Source organism: Corvus cornix, chromosome 8 (assembly GCF_000738735.6).
Source record: "Corvus cornix cornix isolate S_Up_H32 chromosome 8, ASM73873v5, whole genome shotgun sequence".
Taxonomy (NCBI): Eukaryota; Metazoa; Chordata; class Aves; order Passeriformes; family Corvidae; genus Corvus; species Corvus cornix.
In genome coordinates this window covers 17,920,565-17,939,306 of record NC_046338.1, presented here as the reverse complement: position 1 = coordinate 17,939,306, position 18,742 = coordinate 17,920,565, and the positions used below count along the sequence as shown (strand labels likewise).

The 18,742-nt window shown below is 41.6% G+C and overlaps 2 long non-coding RNA genes across 6 annotated transcripts in view; one reads left to right on the top strand and one right to left on the bottom strand.

Annotated features, from left to right (window-relative positions):
• The window catches only part of LOC104695361, a 161,997-nt gene that overhangs the window by 12,273 nt on the left and 130,982 nt on the right, over nucleotides 1-18,742 (bottom strand). For all 5 annotated transcript variants that reach the window (XR_005602529.1, XR_002047700.3, XR_002047702.3 and 2 more), the window contains 4 exons: nucleotides 16,104-16,347; nucleotides 14,989-15,112; nucleotides 13,456-13,574; nucleotides 12,863-13,033 (listed from right to left, as the gene is read on the bottom strand). This is a non-coding gene — a long non-coding RNA (uncharacterized LOC104695361). The remainder of the gene's footprint in view (nucleotides 1-12,862; nucleotides 13,034-13,455; nucleotides 13,575-14,988; nucleotides 15,113-16,103; nucleotides 16,348-18,742) is intronic.
• Nucleotides 8,238-16,473, top strand: LOC120410402. The gene is made up of 2 exons (XR_005602530.1): nucleotides 8,238-8,310; nucleotides 16,091-16,473. It is a non-coding gene; the product is annotated as an uncharacterized LOC120410402 (long non-coding RNA).

Here is an 18,742-nt window from a genome sequence, read left to right as displayed (position 1 = left end):
GCCCTTACCAGGGCTTAAAATATTGCCCCTTTGATTGGCTGCACAGAAATCAGTTTTGCTTTTATCATGCAAAATCTGACCCTGATGGTTATGTACTCCAAAAGGTACAAACACTGTGTTCTCTTTACCTTTGACCACCAAGGTGGGTCTCTGCATCTGCATTTGTACAGTGTGGCAACAGCAAAGCACCCAACATGTGCCAGAGGCCTGATTTTTGAGGATTTTGAAGTGTCTAAGAGCAGTGAGGTGACTAATCCCAGGGACACACTGGGGAAAAGCCAGGCATGCTGTCACCACCAGCTGGTTCCTGAAGGAATGTGTGACACCCAAGGCTCTCCGAGTGTGCAAGCTGTGCTATGATTTCTGAAAGAGCAATGCAGAAATCCACTGTGGGCACTGATGTGCCTCTCCAGGAACAGGAGTAGCCCAGATTCCCACCCTTAAAGACAACCCAGCCTAGACTTCTACCTGTGCTCAAGAGCAGCAAGCCAGGCTGAAGATGGGTGTACGGACCAAGCCGGGGCTAGGCAAGGAAGACCAGCTGTGGTGCACTAAGAGGCACTACTGTGGGAGTATCTGCCCACCCAAAAGAGATGGGGATGCCCTATATCCTGTCAGCAGAGTGCCACATCTCCTGACCACTTGTGTGCAACACTGTCTGCTCTGACTACACCCTGCAACAGAGATAAGGCACTTAGGCATAATAAAAAAATCTTCAAAAATCATAAGCAAGGTGTTTCATTAATGAAAGTAATTAATGCTGTGACTGCTGAGAAATCAGATGAGTTCTGATGATTTCACATCATCTGATGACCAGCTAAAGGCTGTGAATTTTGACAGCAATTCTCTTTTTTTCCAAGATAAGATGCAATTTAATTTCAGTGTCTTGAAATGTTTTACAGAGTGCAGTTGTGTCTCCTCCTTGCTGAGACAAGACCCAGTAGTTCAGGGTACACTAGGGCATGTGATTACAGGGCAGATCCCAGTCAGATACACCATATAATTAGGGCTGATGTACAGTGTGCTATGCTCTGAAAAAACCCAGAAGAGTCTGGTGAAAAAGTTCTCTGAATTGGGGTAATTACAATATTAATCACAATCCATTGAACTAAAGTGGAATTAAATACAAATTTTCTGTTTATATAGTAAATGCTGAATAACAATAAGTTAGCAACAGCATTTTGGTCTGGTTTAACTGCCTAACATCTGGAGAACATTATTATGGAGTCATCAGCCACTTGGCCAGTGCCCAATATGAAAGCAGTTTTACCCTTTTTTCTCTAAACATCAGCACAGCCTCACCAAAACACACACATTTCTCTTTTTTTGAAACGTTCTCTTAAGTAGCTTCAAATATTGTAGAATTTAGATGGGATAAGCCATTTGCTTCTGTTTAGAAAGCAAATAAAATTGGGTCAAAATAAGAGAGCAATTTTAAACATCTAATTTAAGCAAAGATCATGCTGCTTATGAGAGTCTGTGGTTAAGGCAGTTGTTCCAGCTATTTAAACAATATGATTACATGGCATTTCACAGGATATGGAAGAGACAGATTACTAGAAAGTTGAAAACTGTGTGCCCTTGTTCCTATATAAATATGTACACATAACCTATCACTCTTACTACCAAATTTATATGAAGTATAATTTGGTCTTTATTACAGTTGCTGAGCCTGAAAGGAACCTCTTTACTTATGAGTAAGAATCCTTTTTTTTCTATAGTAATGAAAAAACACAGTTGTCAGCATAATATCCTGACATTCAGGATGCCAGCCTGTCTATACCAGAGTCAGATGTGAAAATAAATAGATATTAAACTGTCAGTCAATGAAATTACAAAGTCAAGAGCAGCTCTAGCTGCGATCCTGTGCATTCTGTTTGATGGACACAGGTGTTTAAGTGTTATGAAATCCAGCAGAGCCTCAGAGTGAATAATGCACCTTCCTGCAGTTCTGCCCTAGCCAAAAGAGCTGCAGTGAGCTCCCCTCTCACTCTGAAGCCACTAAGCAGTCAATGTGTCCTAAGAAAGGGAACAGAAAGGCCTTCCAGATTTATCACAGCTAAAGCCCAAGAAGTCTTACAGTCTGTGTTACAGCATATATTGAGGAATTGAAGCTACACTTCTCTCAAACTGTGAAGGTTAGTCCCACTGGCTTTGCATACAAATCTAAGGCAGATGCCCAAAATCCACATCATTTATTTATTATTCATAAGGCACTTAAAGTCAATCATCTGTCACTAATAAACATTAACACTATTAAAAATTAATGATCATCCTACAGCATGCTGAGACAGATTCTTCTTTCTGTTTGATGAGTATTGGAGCAAAGTACATTGCTTTCATTTACTGACTATGAAAGTGTTTATGCTTTGTATAATGCTGCTACTTCAGCTGCTCCTCTGAACACCAGTGACCCCCTTCTCTTGGAATGCCAAGAAATTATCAGTCTCATGAGAGAAGCTTGAAAGGGTGGTTTTAGCTACAAATATATATTTGCAGAGAAGAAAAATAAATCATGGATTCAAGGTTATCACACAGCGCAAGCCTTTGTGATGTCAGGGCTTTTTGCCTCCCTTTCCACTTTCTGCTAAACAGTAAGATGTCTGTGATGGGGACACGTGTGCCTGTGTTCTCCACTGCACAGGAGGGTCCTGTACTCAGGTAACACACCACAAGTGGACAATGAGGCTGGAAATAACAGCTCTGACAAGACTACCTGAGAGTCTCACAAAGCTGGAACAAGAAAAGGCTTCCTGAAGAGCAACTAAAAAAGGTAACTTCACCAAAGGTCCACACAGTGTCGCAGGGCACTTTCTTCTCTTAGTGGGTGGGAGGCAAAGCCCACTGCTAGAGATGAAGAAACAGCTTGCACCTTAACCCTCAAAAGGACATTCCCTCTAAAAGTAAAAATGATACTAAACCCTTCATCTTTTGTGTTCACATTTTCAAATATAAATCTTGGGGAATGCCTTTATGCATTGCTGTCTTGCACAGGCAGAACTCATAACTCAGGACTGTTTCCTAACACATGCTCATCATGTTTTGCCCTGCTTCTTATTTTAGCATTTACTCAATTGTGGAAGTGCTGTAACTGTATTATAGGTAATCACTTGATACACAGTTGATTCTGCTAAAATGCTGTTAAATAAATCTAACCAAACCTGCAAAGACCAGTCAAGCAGTGGAAGAGAGATAGTAAGATTGTGTGCATCAAATCAAAGTTTCTGTGAGTTATATAAAACCTCGAAAAACAAGTTTAGATCTCAGTGCTAGTGATATAATGGGAAAACTTACCAAGATAGAAGACATATTAATCTTCCTGTTGCAATTTACAGTCTAATATTTCAGTGCCACACCATTTTTCATAGGAAAACAGTGACTTTTAAGAAATAGAAAGAGCTCTGTAGAATTAAGTGACTGCAGTCACACTGTTCTCTTTCCTTACTGATGTTTCACATGAAATAACTAACAAGGATTGGCAAAGAACAGCTATCAGAGCTAGAAATGTACTGACCAGTTGGAAAAACACGATGCCACAGCACTATACTCCCTCTGCTGAGGACTGAGAAGGGTTCATGTTACATACACATTAACTCCCTGTCAGCTATTGCCATTACAAGTGAAACTTGGGGCCATTAGGAAAATGCTGCCATTCAAAACTAATTCTGCCTTTCATGGTGCAGGAAGTCAAGAAAAAATGAGAACTCCCTGCAATGTCCTCAACAAGACCCAAAGAAAAGTCTTTTCAGGTACTGCAAGGTACATCAGAGAGCAGTTAGTGCCTCGCACACCATTTTTACATTTGCACATCTCTCATCTTTTGCAGAGCCACACAATGGCTGGCAGCAGCTCCATGAGTCATGACTAGGGAACTGAGACCTGGTCCTGCAATCTCACACACCAATAAGCCCCACAGAACCTGTAATTAAACCGTTTGGAACAGAATGAGGATACACAGCCTTCTAAATCTCAGGCTGAAGACGGTTCTGAACAATACATTTTAGTCATGCTGCCTTGTCCTGCTGCCTGCCCTCCGCTGACAGTAAACGTCTTCATAATTTGTCTAATTTTTATCTGAGAATTCATGCACTGACAAGACAAGTTACTCTTATAAAGACAGCTGGAATTACAGACGAGAAAAAGATACATTAAAGCATCATTATTTAAACATAAAAATGCAATGAATCTGTTAACCTTTCCCTAAGGTGAAGGTGTTTATTGCTAAGTTTTTGCAGCACAATTACATTCAAACAGACAAATGCTAGCTTAAAAAAAAAGCTGATTTTTTTTTTTAAATCTACCTAGGAGAAATTGAAAAACACCTTGAAAGTAAACTGCCTCATATCACACACTAAAAGGTTTACCATTAAAAATATTAGAATTTTAGGGATAACTTTGAGAAAGCCAGACAGCTAAAATAGAGTGCCTTATTTTCCCTTCTTAAATATAAACCATAGAATCACAGACTGGCTTGTGTTGGAAAGGATCTTAAAGATCATTTAGTTCCAATGCCCCTGCCATGGGCGGTGAACCTTACACTAGACTGGGTTGCTCAAAGCCTCATTCAACCCAGCCTTGAACACTTCTGTGGATGGGGCATCCACAGCTTTTCTGGGCAGCCTGTTCCAGTGCCTCACCACCCTCACAGTATAGAATTTTCTCCTCATATCTTATCTAAACCTATCTTCTTTCAGTTTAAATCAATTACACCTTATCCTATCACTACATGCCCTTGTAAAATAGCTTACACTGACTTTCTGCAGTGTGTAAGTTTGTAATTTATATTCACTTCTAATACAAAATCTGATGGTTTTTTACATTATGCTGTGCGAGCCACATTTCCACAGATTTGTTGTGGTTGTCACAAGACAGACACACCGCAGACAGCAAACATAAACACAGGGTGCTTCACGTTCCCCCTGCTGCCCTAGAGCAGCTCCCCAGCCCACAGGGGACAACTGCTTCACAAGAAGCTGAACTGCCTTTTGGACAGGGCAGTGGCACTCCTGGCACTGGCTTTTGGAATACCATCAGCAGAGGGGCTGGATGAGGAGATGTGTCCCTGGGACACAGAGTCTGACAGGTTGCCCACAGGCACAGCCCCTTCATTTCCAGCCTGCCCTCACTGTAGGGCGTCGGCCTCCCAGGCTGGGTCTCTCAGCTGTCCTGCCTGTTCTCCTCCCCTCCATTTTTAGTCAGGTCCCTCAGGTGTCACCTTCCCCCCACCTGAAAAGACAAAGGCCTCTTTGCTTCCCTAGACAAAGTGATGCCACCCCCAGGGCCCATGTGGAGACCCATCAGAGGCCATACAGATTATAGATAGCCAGGGACCTCATGTGGGCCTCTGGCATAAGGGACACAGTGAGAAACCCAGATCATTACAGCAGGAGGAAATGTAGCCCACACTGGGCCATAGGAAACAGTGACGCTTCAGCACCAGTATTTATAAACACAACCGAGGGCTGCTGTCTCTCTCATATCATTGCTGGACCACAAACTATGGGCCATCTGCCCGCAGTCTATTATCACAATCTGTGAACAATTAGAGACAGGATATTTCATTTTAGAAAATATCAAAGTGAACAAAAAAGGCACAGAAAAAAAAGCCAGAAAACAATCAAAAAGCAAGTAACAAAACGGCAGTCAGCCACTACAGAGGCCCATTTGCCAGCCCTTGAACCTAGCAGCTCCTGGACCCACCACCACCACATCGGCTGCCTCAGAGGAGAGATGACTTCTGCTGCTGCTGAGCAGAAGGTGGGTGCCAGCAGCAGCACTCCTGCAAACACCTGACCCTGCTCTCTGAGACCTGAGAGCACCATAACCCTGTCTGTGAGACCAGCTCATCACATGCAGGAGGCACGAGAACAGCCACAGTCCACATGGCACTATCTGCAAGTGAAATGTCCCTTTCCCAGCTGGCAGGTGAGCTTGCACCAGAACTGCCAGTCCTCCTTCAGGCTGCTCTGTCTCAGCCACACCATCAACATCCTCCACTCTCTCCCAGTCCCAGCTGGAAAGGCAATGGGGAAGGACATATCCCTACCACTCATAGCCTTTGATCTGCAGTGCTGCTGCAGAGAAAGCTGGGGTAGATAGCAGCTGCTCCTTGGGTGGTTCACTTGCTTTCACTAAGCAGATCAGCAGGAGATGGGGCTGTGAATGCTGACTATTTCCCACTTCCAGACCATGGATGTAGTGAGTGAGTATCCCTCTTGGAGGAGTCTACTGAATCCCTATGCAAAAAATTCCTTCTGGGATGAGGCTTTTACCATGAGGCTGGGGAAAGGCTATGTCTCGGGATTTTGCAACTCTCCTCATCCTTGCCTTCATTACACGGCCCTGCAATCTCAGCCTCTCTACCCACAGCCCACCCTTTGACTTAGGACAGATGGGAGGCCAAGCAGGCTCTGCTCCTTGGTGCCCCTGGGATGTCCCCACTGGTCAGCCAATGGCTGATTTCAGAAGCCTGCCTGGAAATGCCATGTGCTTTTATTCACTGATGGTCAGGGCCCACCTGATAGGAGTCCTAACTAGCCCAAGGAGAACAGGAGGCAGCTGACTGCTGCTCAGCGCTGAGTACTGCAAGGGTGAGATGAGAGGCTGCCACCTCTGCCAAAGGATAACCCCAGGTCAGCTGGTGCTGTGCTCCTGGCTGGGACTGGGGACCTGCACCTCTACAGACCTGATACCACTGGATTCCTGCTTTCCCCAGGGATGGATGTCATGCTCCAGGTGGGAGTCTCCCAGGATGTCCCAACAGACACTGCTAGATGGAATGGGGTAGCTGTACAGCTGCTGGGGAGGCAGCATGGGATGGCACTGCCAGGCTGAGCCAGCACAATCCAGAGGAGAAGGCTTAAAGAGCAACAAAACCCACACACATGCAAAAACTCTGCATCAGTCTTCAGTGTAGTCTGAGTAATTAGTGGTTTCTTACAAGAGGAAAATGATAAAGAAAGTAAAAATCTAACTGCCTTAAAACAACAGATACTCCCAATTCATTTCTAATTTATGCATTCTTGTCATATGAAAGCCACTTGCTTAAGCTGCTTTTCTATCTATTTGCAGTCTATTCAGACACACAATGCTCAGTGGGGGTCTGTCTCCATGATTCATTGGCTCAGATTTCCTATAGAGTTTACATGATGTCTACTAAGCCCCATACAGTTTTGTATCCATTATAACCAGGGACAAGCAAGCAGGGCTCAGGAGGCTGAGCATCCATCTAAGAATAGCTTCCTGTCTTCCAGCTCTCTTCACAACAAATGAACAATGGTTACATTTTACGGGCTAGCATTGCATGGTGAGGGGAAATTAGAGGAACTTGTCCGAGTTAAATAAGGGAAGAAGCATTTAGAGTGAAGCTCCTTAAATGAGCAGGTCAATAACTAGTTTACTGAGACCAAAGCACATAGCTAATGAGAGAATAAAGAATTATTCTTGTCAAGAGAAAAAAAGATGCTGCCCTGGTTTTGTGCTAAATAATTACATTCATTATGTTTAGGACAGTCTTGCAAGTGGTCTTCTGCAGTAGTAAATTCATTAGCAAAGCTAATAGGCAAACTACTATTGGGGCAAATCTAAACGATTGCAATAGGATGGATGGCAAAGATGGGGAAAGGTAGTATGAGAGCTAAGAGCCAAAGTTAGCTTTAAGTATAATTGAATTTATCTTCTCATCAACTTTAAGGCCTCCTTCTGGGCTTGAAACAAGCAGAGAAAGACGTCGAAATGAAAGGATATTCACTTGATTCGATTTGTTGCTAGCTTTTCCAGCTTACTGAGCTGTCTAAATTGACCTCTTGACACATGACCACAATTATAAATCCAACAAAAATTAAAATGTCAACTAAATTGGCTCAATGTTTCCAAGTGACAAAAGATCTCAAATGTGTCAGGAAGCCCTCTCCCCAGCAGATACACTAAAAAATTAACCAGGCTTTGAATTTACCCAGAAGTTCATGAAACTTAGCTGGGCAGCAGGAAAGTAGGGTCTTCTTCTTTAATCATGCCCTGCCTAGACTGTAATCACAAGAGCTTCATAGATAAAAATGCAGCACATTGAGGTGAGCCCAGAAAATATTCGAACTCCATTGAGCAAGTCTGTGGAGCACAGCAGTAACACAGGCAGGACCGAGCAGACCACTGCCGCTGGTCACTGCAGTCTCTGGCACCACCCACCATCTCCAGGCAGGGCTGTGCAGCCCCTCCCCTGCCGGGCTGACTTCACTCACAAACTGAGGCACAGAGGGATGCGGGCAGTTCTTGTTGTTGTGCTCAGTACGGGACAGAGCCTTGGCTGAAAAGGTAGAAGGAATTTTTTTTTTTTAATGTTGAAACAGATTTTAGTATGTTAAATGTGATATTCCAAAGTGAGTTTTTTTCTAAAAATAGCTTTACCACTAGGAAGTGAAAATGTGTTATGATTGAAAAAAATACCTACTAAAAAAGTTGGGAAAGAAATCATCAAATATTTAAGATTTTTTTCTTTGGATGTAGAATATAAATAACTTTTTGTTAACTTTGTAAAAAACTTATAAACTGCCTGATTCAAGTCCATCTGGGTTGGATTCAGTTTTGCCACTGAACCAAAAAGCTGTTATACATCATATCTCTGTCTAGCTGTTTTAAATGGACACTCAGGGTATTGGCTAAGGGCATCCAAAAAGTAGCTTTTCAGTAATTGGATTTTGGAAAGACAGAAAAGAAGTAATTGCAATGAACCCCATAGCTGAAAGAAAAGAAAACTAAAAAGAAAAAAATTTTCTTCGCCAAGTGGAAATGGGAATAAATGTTCTTGGCTACTGCTGCATCCTGAAAAGCTAGAATAAGCCTGAGGCTCCCCAGCAAACCTAGTTTAGAAACCTCCTCAGCTGATCTCTCATTTCTTCTGGGTAGTTACCTTATCCAGTCAAGTTAAAAATTCAGGATCTAACTCTCAGTGAGAAATTGGGAAGACAGATATATTGTACATGTGCAGAAGGACATTCAGAGAATTATCTTTGCCTAAACTCAACATTAAGGAAATGCTTGCCACACCTTTGTCCTTCCAGGGAGAGGCTGATCTCTTCCCTCCAGCCATCACAGAGCATCCACCCCAACAGCAGGTCTGGTCTGCACGGGCTGTGACATGAAAGGCTGCTGGAGATCACAGAGCCACAACACCTCTGTCCATCACCAGAAGAAAATCTGTGATCTTCATCCTTCTCCCACACCTTCTTTCATGCATCTACAGCCTTCAAAAGGTGCAGAAAAAATCTGAGATATCTAGATAGCAACAAAAGCTTCCCTTTTAAAGAATTTTTAGTTAATAATTTCCACAGGGAAAACAAAAACGAGAAGATAACTGTTATGAGTGTGGGAAAGGTTTCAAACAGGTGTTTTACTGAGGATAGGCCTAAGCACGGGCTGGGGAGAAGTTGGCACTTCGTTCTCTCAAAGGTGAAGACTAGACCTGGTTTCCTCACTAGGTTTTTGACAGTTATTAAGTAATAAAAACACGTTATGCAATCTTTACATTTAGAGACTCAAAACGTTCAGTTTTGGTCAGAAAAGCGACTATGAAAGTGTCACCTGGATTCTGCACTTATCTGTTTCCTCATGTCCCTGCTCTCTTGTCAAAATATATCCATTTTACTCACTAATGTTAATGGGAGCCCCATATGCCAAGCAGAGAAGATTGGCCTCTTAAGCTTTACCTATTTGCCTGCTAATAAAGCGCACTTTTTATCCCAATAAGCAAGGGAAAGCCAGCACAGGTGCACCACAGTAATATATGCATTATACTTTGCCTCATGCTGTGCTACCACCGGTGAAGCTTTATTCTCATTGCAGAACTTGTACACTTGCTGAAGGTTAGTGATGAAGTACAGCACAGGTCATAAACAACTGAGCTTCATTTTCCACAACTAGACGGAGCAGCAGGCACTTAGGAAAAAAATTATACTAGCTTGTAAATGGAGCAATTTAATATGGAAGTAACTGATAGCAAATAAACATAAAATGCCAAGGCAACTTCTCTGTCACTTAGCTGTACTCTGTTCCTTACATTTCTTTAGAAATCAAATCTAATAAACTAGAATTTATTCAATCTTACTAAAGAAATCACTTTAGAATGTGAAATATACTCCTAAGAAGCGAGAACGCTGTGCTTTTTCCTGACAAAAACCTTTTCTACAGACAGTGCATCAACAAGGTCTGAATAGTGCAATCTTAGCTATGGCTAAGATTATCCAGACATGTGCTGGAAACACTCTGCATTGTCATCATTATTTTTGTGGTAAAACCATCTCAAAACAACAGAGCTTAAGTGATACGAATGGCAAAACATCTCCTTGTCTTGTTTCTTCAGTTACCTCCCAAGTGCAGAGCTTGTTTCTCCAAACATGTGATGCTTTCAACATGCTCTTGACCAACCACCTCTTTTTTAAATGACACGAATGTTCTTGTTACCTACTGCAGCTAGTAGTACTTGAACCTGCTCTCCTCTAGAAGCCAAGACTTTATTTTCTGACTTCCTGCAGCAAAAAAATACTCACTGCTTATAGACTCCCATTGACAGTCAATGCAGTCTTAGTGCTGTGTCCACAGCAGATCTGAGTCTTTTATGAATAGATGTGAGGCTTAGCCATAGAAATCTGTGTGGAGTTCTGGGAAGTACTGAGTCCAAACAAAATCATGTTGAAACTGGAGAAACAATTGAAAAGATGCATTTTTACTCTTAGTGTGATTTCTGGGTAGGAGAACAGCAGTGAAACAGTGCCCCGGGGAGGCTTCATTATCTCCACTCTTGAAGGTTCACTACAGCAGACCAGACAAAACCTGAGCAACTTGGTCTGGCCTCATGGCTGACCCTGCTTTCAGGAGGAGGTCGGACCTAGCCCTCCTGTAGTGCCTTCCCAACCAAGGAAGGACTGTGCAGAGTGGAAATGGGTTCTGCTTGGGGTGCCAGGTGATTCCCCTCATGACTTACCTCACCTTCCCAGGTGCCCTTATAAAATAGGTATGAGGCCGTGGAATCTGACAACCAGCAAAATGAGGACCGGGGAAATGTGTACAGGAATGAAGGTTCTTTCAAGATGGAGTCATCACCTAGGACTGGGCAGCCTACCCCCTGCATCAAAACCTCCTCCATGAAGAAAAAAGAAAGGTAGTAGTCACTGGTAGTCAGAAAATAAAGTCTTTTGAGGGGAATGGAGGGCCCAATACACTGACCAGACCCAACCCACAAGGAGCTGTATTGCTTCCCTGGGGCCTGCACAAGAGACATCACCAAGAAACTTCCCAGCCTGCTACAGCCCATTGATTATTATTTTTCCAGGTTTTCCAGGTAGGCAGTGACAGGGTCCCAACAAGAAGGTTGCAAACAATCAAGAGGGACCTCAGGGCCTTTGGTCAACAGATCAAGGGATCTGTAGCACAAGTTGGGTTCATTTCTGTCCCTCCAGTTGCAGGGAACGATGGAGCAAGAGAGACAGGGAGCTCCTGGAGCAGGTCTGGTGGGGGTTGACGAAGATTATGGAGGAACTGGAGCATCTCATGAGGAAAGACTGAGGCAGCTGGGGCTTTCCAGCCAAGAGGAGATCGCTGAGAGGGGGTCATATCAATGTCTGTCAGTATCTGAAGGGAGGTGTCAGAAGACGGACCAGCCTCTGCTGTGTGGTGCTGAGCAACAGGACAAGAGGCAATGGGCAGAAACTGATGTACAGGAAGTTCTACCTAAATATGAAGAAGAACTTCTTTACTGTGAGGGTGACCGATCACTGGAACAGATTGCCTTCCAGTCTCCCCCACTGGAGAAATTCCAGAACTATCTGGATGAAGTCCTGTGCAGTGTGCGCTACGACGACCCTGTCTGAGCAGGGAGGTTGGACCAGACAATCTACTGCTGTCCTTTCCAACCTTACCCATTCTGTGTGACATGAGGTCCCACTCAAAATCATACCACCATCTACAGCCAGCCACAAGTCAAAAGAGATTCTCGCTCTGCCCCTTCCCTGAGCGCATGGCATTTTGGTACACCTACAGGCCTCTTGCTAATCCCTCCCTAAACACTGTTCTGACCCATCAGACAAAACTCCACACATTCCTTTGTTACCTTCCACAGTTCCTTCCTAGGAGCCTATAGGGTACAAACCTACAAGCCTTACAAAGCCTCACTGGTCTTCCTCAGTGGTTTATCAGAACAGAGACTGCTGTGAAGGGAGCAGCAATAAACACCTCTGATATTCATTTCCAACCATTCAGATTAGCACACTGCATTCACTGCTATTTATATCCTCTAACTTCTTGATACCTATGGCTCAGTGAATGTGTCCAAAACCTCTCCCTGGTTTATGAGTGTGAATTTAGTTTTTATGTTCACTGATTGCTAATGAGGCATCTTCCTGCATTAAACCTGCATAAAACTAGGTACCTACTGTAAAACACTCCTTCCTACTGCTTTTCATCGATTACAAAGGGAATTATGATCTAGCAACAAATAATAATGGCCATAAAGAAATGCTCACTACTCTCTTGATGTTTCAAAGTGAATTTAGCTGCAGCAAGTGGTCAAAACATGGCCCAGTACAAGAAAGAAACCCTTCTTGGTCAAATCAAACCTGTAAGGCTCCTTGAAATCAGCTGGAAATCATGGAGCTGGACTTCGCAGATCTGAGCAAAGTGCCAGGTAGCCCCAGTGCCCAGACATGCCATGGCATTGCCACTACTCACCATCCCCTGTGCACTGTTTCCAGTTTCTGAGTGCACCTTATGAAAGAAGAGCAAGCATAGAAACCCTTGCTGGTTTACAGTGCCTCCAGCTTAAGCTTTGCCACGTAGCTTGTGCAAAATAAACTGAACAGCTTCCCAGACGTACCTCAGTTAACTCAGTTCTTCTGCTTTGGAAGTGGAGGAGACAGAGTTACAGCGGAGCCAGGCTGTGAGCTTGGATGAGGTACAGGGCCTAGGGAAGGAGCTCTCATTCCTTCTTACTCTGCCATGACGGTGAAAAGACCAAACTACAGTTCACCTTTCCACTACTGCAGGTCTGTGGAAAGAGAAAAACACAGCAAATGTGTTTTGACATAACAGTCCTAAATTGGTGATGGAAAAGCTGGCTAGCACGTCCATGGCTGAATGTAGTTATTTTGTTTAATGTAAAAAATTATACTACAATTGTATGTGATACATATTCTTGGCCTTTAAATCAAGGGTAATCTATGGCTTTTAAGATTTCAGTTTATCCTTAAACAATATAAATGGCTGTCCACAGCAGACACAGCTGTATCAGAGGGGAGAACATTGAAAATTTGAGGAAGAACATCTCCATCTAACTGCCTACCTGTAACTGAGAAATTAGCTTTCTTCCCAAGAGAAAGAAAAGGTTGAGGTTAATTAGGAGATGGTTTAACAATGCACGCAAAGTTTCTATTGTAAAACATGATTTTATAGAGAAATGCACATCCCCACCTTGGCAGAATCTGATAAAAGATGAAGGAGAATACAGTAGACACCATCAAATGGATGACAACTTCATATAACTTCTTCTGAGAGAAAGCAGCCTGTTGTTTACTGCATTTATCGACAATCTGTGAAAGTAGACCAGGAATCAGTCTAATTACCAGAGTGCCAGTTGTGCTTGTTAACACCAGCTTTGTGACCAAATGTTATTCCACAGTTGTCACATCACAAGAAGGTTTCATTACTAACATAATAGTGAACAAGATCACATGCCTGGCTATTGATTGATCTGCCACACAAAGGAAGGACGTTTGTTGTCTCTATTATAACCAGTTAGATCTTTGTCTGCCTGTATAATATGCACAGGAATGTATCACAAGCAGTTGCTGCAGTGTTTCTTAATTTCTGCCTGTTAGCCCATTAACAGCCCACTAGGATTTGCAGTCTTTACCAACAGAGAAGAAATGACCTTGCCATAATTTGTCTTTCACAATCTTCAAAAAATTGTTTCCATCAGCCTTCCTGCAGTCCTACAAGGATTGAGACTTACTCAACATTTGCATTATAAATATATCATTTCTGCCAAATCAAAAGCTATTTTAATTCTTTCCAGACACAATTGGCTAACACAGCAGGAACAGTAGAAATATTCATCATTACTGCAGTTGAATGGCCCTGAAAGAACTATATCTTAGACCAGAGAAATGCTATGCTAACAAGCACCCTAGACAAAATGAACTAAGATTGACCCTCAGAGCATCAAGATATTGCTTGACTGACCAGTCATAAATGCAAAGAGCAGCTTTCAGCCTGTTGCTGATATGAAAAGTGAACAGTCTTGTTTATTTTTCTATGAACTCAATAAATATTACAATACAAAAGTGGATTTGTTTATCATTGTGAGCCTACAGAAAAACAAGCATGCCTCATCATCTTATCTGATGATGAATGATTTATCAGGCAGAACATGAATCTGCTTCTGAGTCTATTTTCCTGTTTATGCTTGTTGAACAGATACAATTTAATGAAGAATATAAAGTACTTAAAATCTGTCTACCATTAATAGTTTAATTAAATTGACATGTACTTCAAAAACAGAGAGACAGAAAACATTAATTTTGGTTATAAAGGGCATGGCATTATTAAAGTGCAATTAAAAACAACATTCACTTACAATTAATAGCTAAAACAATTTAATTATTTAACATCTAATTGTCTGTTCTGGCTAACCTAGCCACCCCAAGATAGGTGTGTTCTTCGGGCCTCATGTAAAGTATATTACGTGGCAGAGACCCAAGCACAAGATAACAAGTTGCTCCTGAGCAATATCTCACTGTAAATCCACTGACAAACACCTCACTGTGCCATTGGTGGCACAGGGGCCTCCCATGTCCTTGAGGTGCCAGTTCCCAAAGGATCCCTCATAAACCTCTCCCACTGGGGCAGGTAACAGCCTCTGCTGTGGCTGGTGCAAAGTCGAGGGGATGACTGGTGAGCTGGCTCCTGGCTTTGTGGTCATTTTTCCCTGGTAAAAGCACTCACCCAGGACCCTTGGACATACTTAAGTACCCATTTTCTTCCTAAAGTTCACGTCTCACAGCTCTCTCCTTCTGTCCCACTTGATAGAAATTGATCAACTGGCTCAGCAATTATTTGACAGAAGGCACTGAAAAAGAGGAGCAAAGAAAAGCAGCTCAGTCACACAGGTCTCATTTTGCTTAGAAACAGGACAAAAAACCCTCTCCTGCCAATTTCAAAGTTAAAAGCCAAAGATGCAAAGTGGGAGTCTGTCAAAGAACTCTTTTAAGATGACTTCTCAGAAGCATATATCCTTCTTGAACAACATAGCAGCGGAAGCATCTCTGAAATTCAATCTACATTTTTTTAAGAACATAGCAACAAACAAGTTTAGAAACTTCATCTGAATTTTAGGTTCAGAAGAAAATACAGACTTAAAACACAGGACTAGTCTGAAAACATGAATTCTGTTCAGTACTTTCAGAGATACATTGCAAAGAAAAGTCAGATTTTTTAAGCTTTCGACCAAAAGTGAGCCGGACCTGTCCCTCATAGCCAGGATCTCCACTGCAGAGACATCTGTCTGTGAATGGAGGGACTGTGCCTGGGTTACACCATTAGCCAAGCATAGGCCACCAGGCAGCTGGCATTTCTGGGATACATCTGGGAGAAAGTTTGGTTTCAAGGATTTTCTTTTGAAATACTATTTAATTAAATAAGTGTCAAGAAATATTGTCCTAATCACAGTTAAAGAAAAGCAGCTGCCGGTTTTCCTAATGTGGGCAGCATGTCATGGCAAGTTCCAGAGCTCTCAGCAGAACTTCACCAGTCTCAAAATTTTACTCCTACAAGGAAATTGCAGGATTAATATCCTACTAACCAAACCCACCTATTCTTGAACACAGCCTGGAGCAGATGTTATTTCAGGACTATTTCACTAGTTCTTATAGCTTTGATTTACTCATTTCCTTATAAGTTGAGGTGTGTGGAGTGGCAGCAATTACTCCCTTAAACCCAAAAGAAGACACAGTCCTCTATTACCTCCTCAGGTGGAAAGGAGGGAAAAACCCAACAACATAGTGAAGTGTTCACAAAAGCTTTTCTTTGTGCCTTTTTTCCAATCCAGAGAGTGTCATCACCTTTGTCACACCACCTGAAGGTTGCTGACTGTCCTCTGAAGCCCGGGACAAGGAGAAATCCTTCTGCCCATGCTGCAGGTGGCTGAGCCAGATGGAGCCTCTGAGATTAGGAAGAGATGTGCTCAGCCTGGGTCTGCCTTGCAGGGACAGCTTTCACATCTGGGACTGACACCAGGGCTCCAAACCTTTACGCTGCTGCAAGGATGGCACCTGGGCTTCCCCTGGCAGATGAGTGTACCAGAAGCTGGTTGAGGAAAATACGGTTTTATTCATTATTCCATAGAAAGCATTTTACTGACAAAAATCTTTTTTCACTGCACCTGTAAGCAATGTATTAAAAATTAGAATAAAATTAATTAGTACAAAATAATATATTCCTGCATTTCAGTTTCTCCATGGAAAAACATATTTTTCCTTATTTTAATCCTTGTTAAATTTAACACTTAAATTTCTCTGTGGAAAAATTCAAAAGAAGACAGAAATAGCAAAGATTGGGATTTAGTAGGATCATTAAAAATAAAACATAAACAGTGTCTCTCTTTACCTTTTTTCCTCTAAAGAGTATCATAATAATATATTTATTTTCAATGCAGTCATTAAGCCAACCACCTTGACTTAAAAACACCTGCACTGACACATACTAGGTTTTGAATTCAGATAAGTTAGCCTCAAAAGAATAAATAGAATCACAAATGGTCAGAGCTAAAGCACTTCAACCGACCAGAAGAAATTATTATGAGCATGGGGGTTCATTTGAAGGTCTTGTGAGGAATTTGGCAACTGAAGCATTGAGGAGTATTTGCTGGGGAGGTACCAGATACCCCCACTGCGAAGTGATGAGCTGCTTTTTCACTAAGCAAAGCATGGAAAGGTGGCTGCTGAGCAGTTTAGGACTTTTGAGGGGTTTGGCTCTGCAATCTCTAACCACATTAAAACTTTGTTCACACTCTTTTCAAGACCTGTAACTCAGATGTAATTGCAGTCTAACATAGACCACACCAGAGTAGGCAGAATAGAGGATAAAGTAAATCAAGAGATATGGACAGCCTATACTCCATTGCATATAAACTAGCAGTGAAATCCCTTGTGCCTGGCCAAGCTTCTGAGCTTGCACGAGGACTTCTACTAGATTGCTCTAGCCACACCAGTAATCAGATGTTTGCCTATGTAGAACAAAACACCAGGCAGTTACTGAGCTGTATTTTATTCATGGTTTATTCACTATTATGTGACCAATACAGCCTGAAAAGACAAATATCTTATGAAATACTGTATTAATTGACTATGAGTTTCAATCTTTTCTGTGAAGACAGAACATTGCCTATCATTTCATACTTTAAAAACTTATATTATCAAGCCTTACCCCATTAAGAATATTTTTTCCAGATTTCCCACAATTTTTTGCATTTTTTTTTTTTTGTGCAAAATCACATTCAAATATTATAATTCTTATTCAAGGCTTTGCCCCATATAAAATGCAGGTAAAGCATATCTAAAGCATTCCTGACATACAACTATTAAGAAAAAACCCACCAAAGCGTGTGGCTGTCTAGGTGGCTTTACAAATGAAATCAAGGCATTAGACATAGATTTTGTTATTATTGTGTTTAAATTAAGCTTGAAATGAAATGCAACTGAAATAAAAATCAGAAGCGAAACAGGGTATTGTTTGCTTTCTGAATATTAAATGCAATCAAAAGGTAATAGTACTTATAGATTTTTCACATCCAAACAGATTTATGAAACTGATAAAAACCATTTGCTCATTGAACTTCAGGAATCTGGGTATCTTCTTCTGTGAATAATCAAGTAAGTTAACTTAGGCAGCTTCTCTGTTTCAGTGCTACAGGCATACAGAATTTATATTTAAAGGACTACTTTTTAAAAAGCAAGTAACTTCACCATGAATGTCATTTGAGACAAAATATACTATTAAAAAGAAACCAAGTTGAGTGGTCACAGCTGAAAAGAAAAAAGGGAAGTCAGCAATTTTCATTGTGTTGCTCATGAATTTTATTTTCACATTTGCATACATGAGAATTAATTCACAAATCCTGAAGGCAGGAGTCATTTACTTTACTAATTTGTTTCTTTATATATTTCTTTTTCATGATTTTATGAAAATGTTTCTATTAATTTGAAGTTCCTTTTTTCAGTTCAGAAAAATCTCAGTTGTTTTTCAGCATCTCTGATTACTTTAAGTAACCTGCTGTCTCAGTAAGAGCAGAAAGTTTATTGACACAATTTTCTTGAGATAGCTTTTCAGAACTTAGTATTTAAATGAGCTTATATATTAAGCAAAGAAGCAAAAATGTACTGAAAATTTTAGGGGCCCTAGGGCCTTCTCAAGATGCATGATGTCTCTTCCCTGCTTTGGAGTCACAAGAATGCTAAATAAGGAGAGAAAAAAATCCTTATTTCAGAAGAAAAGAAAAAAACAAACACCACCCTTAAAATATCAGATCACGTCAAAACTGTGGTGAAAGGTTTCAGTTACTCTCGGCTGTGGGTTTATATCCATGTTCTGCTTGCCAATATTTTGGGTAGTATTCTGAAGTCGTGATTTGATCCTTTAAGGACCTCCTATCCCCTAGGCTCAGGTTTGATTCAGTATTGGAAGTGCCAGGACAGCAGCTGCT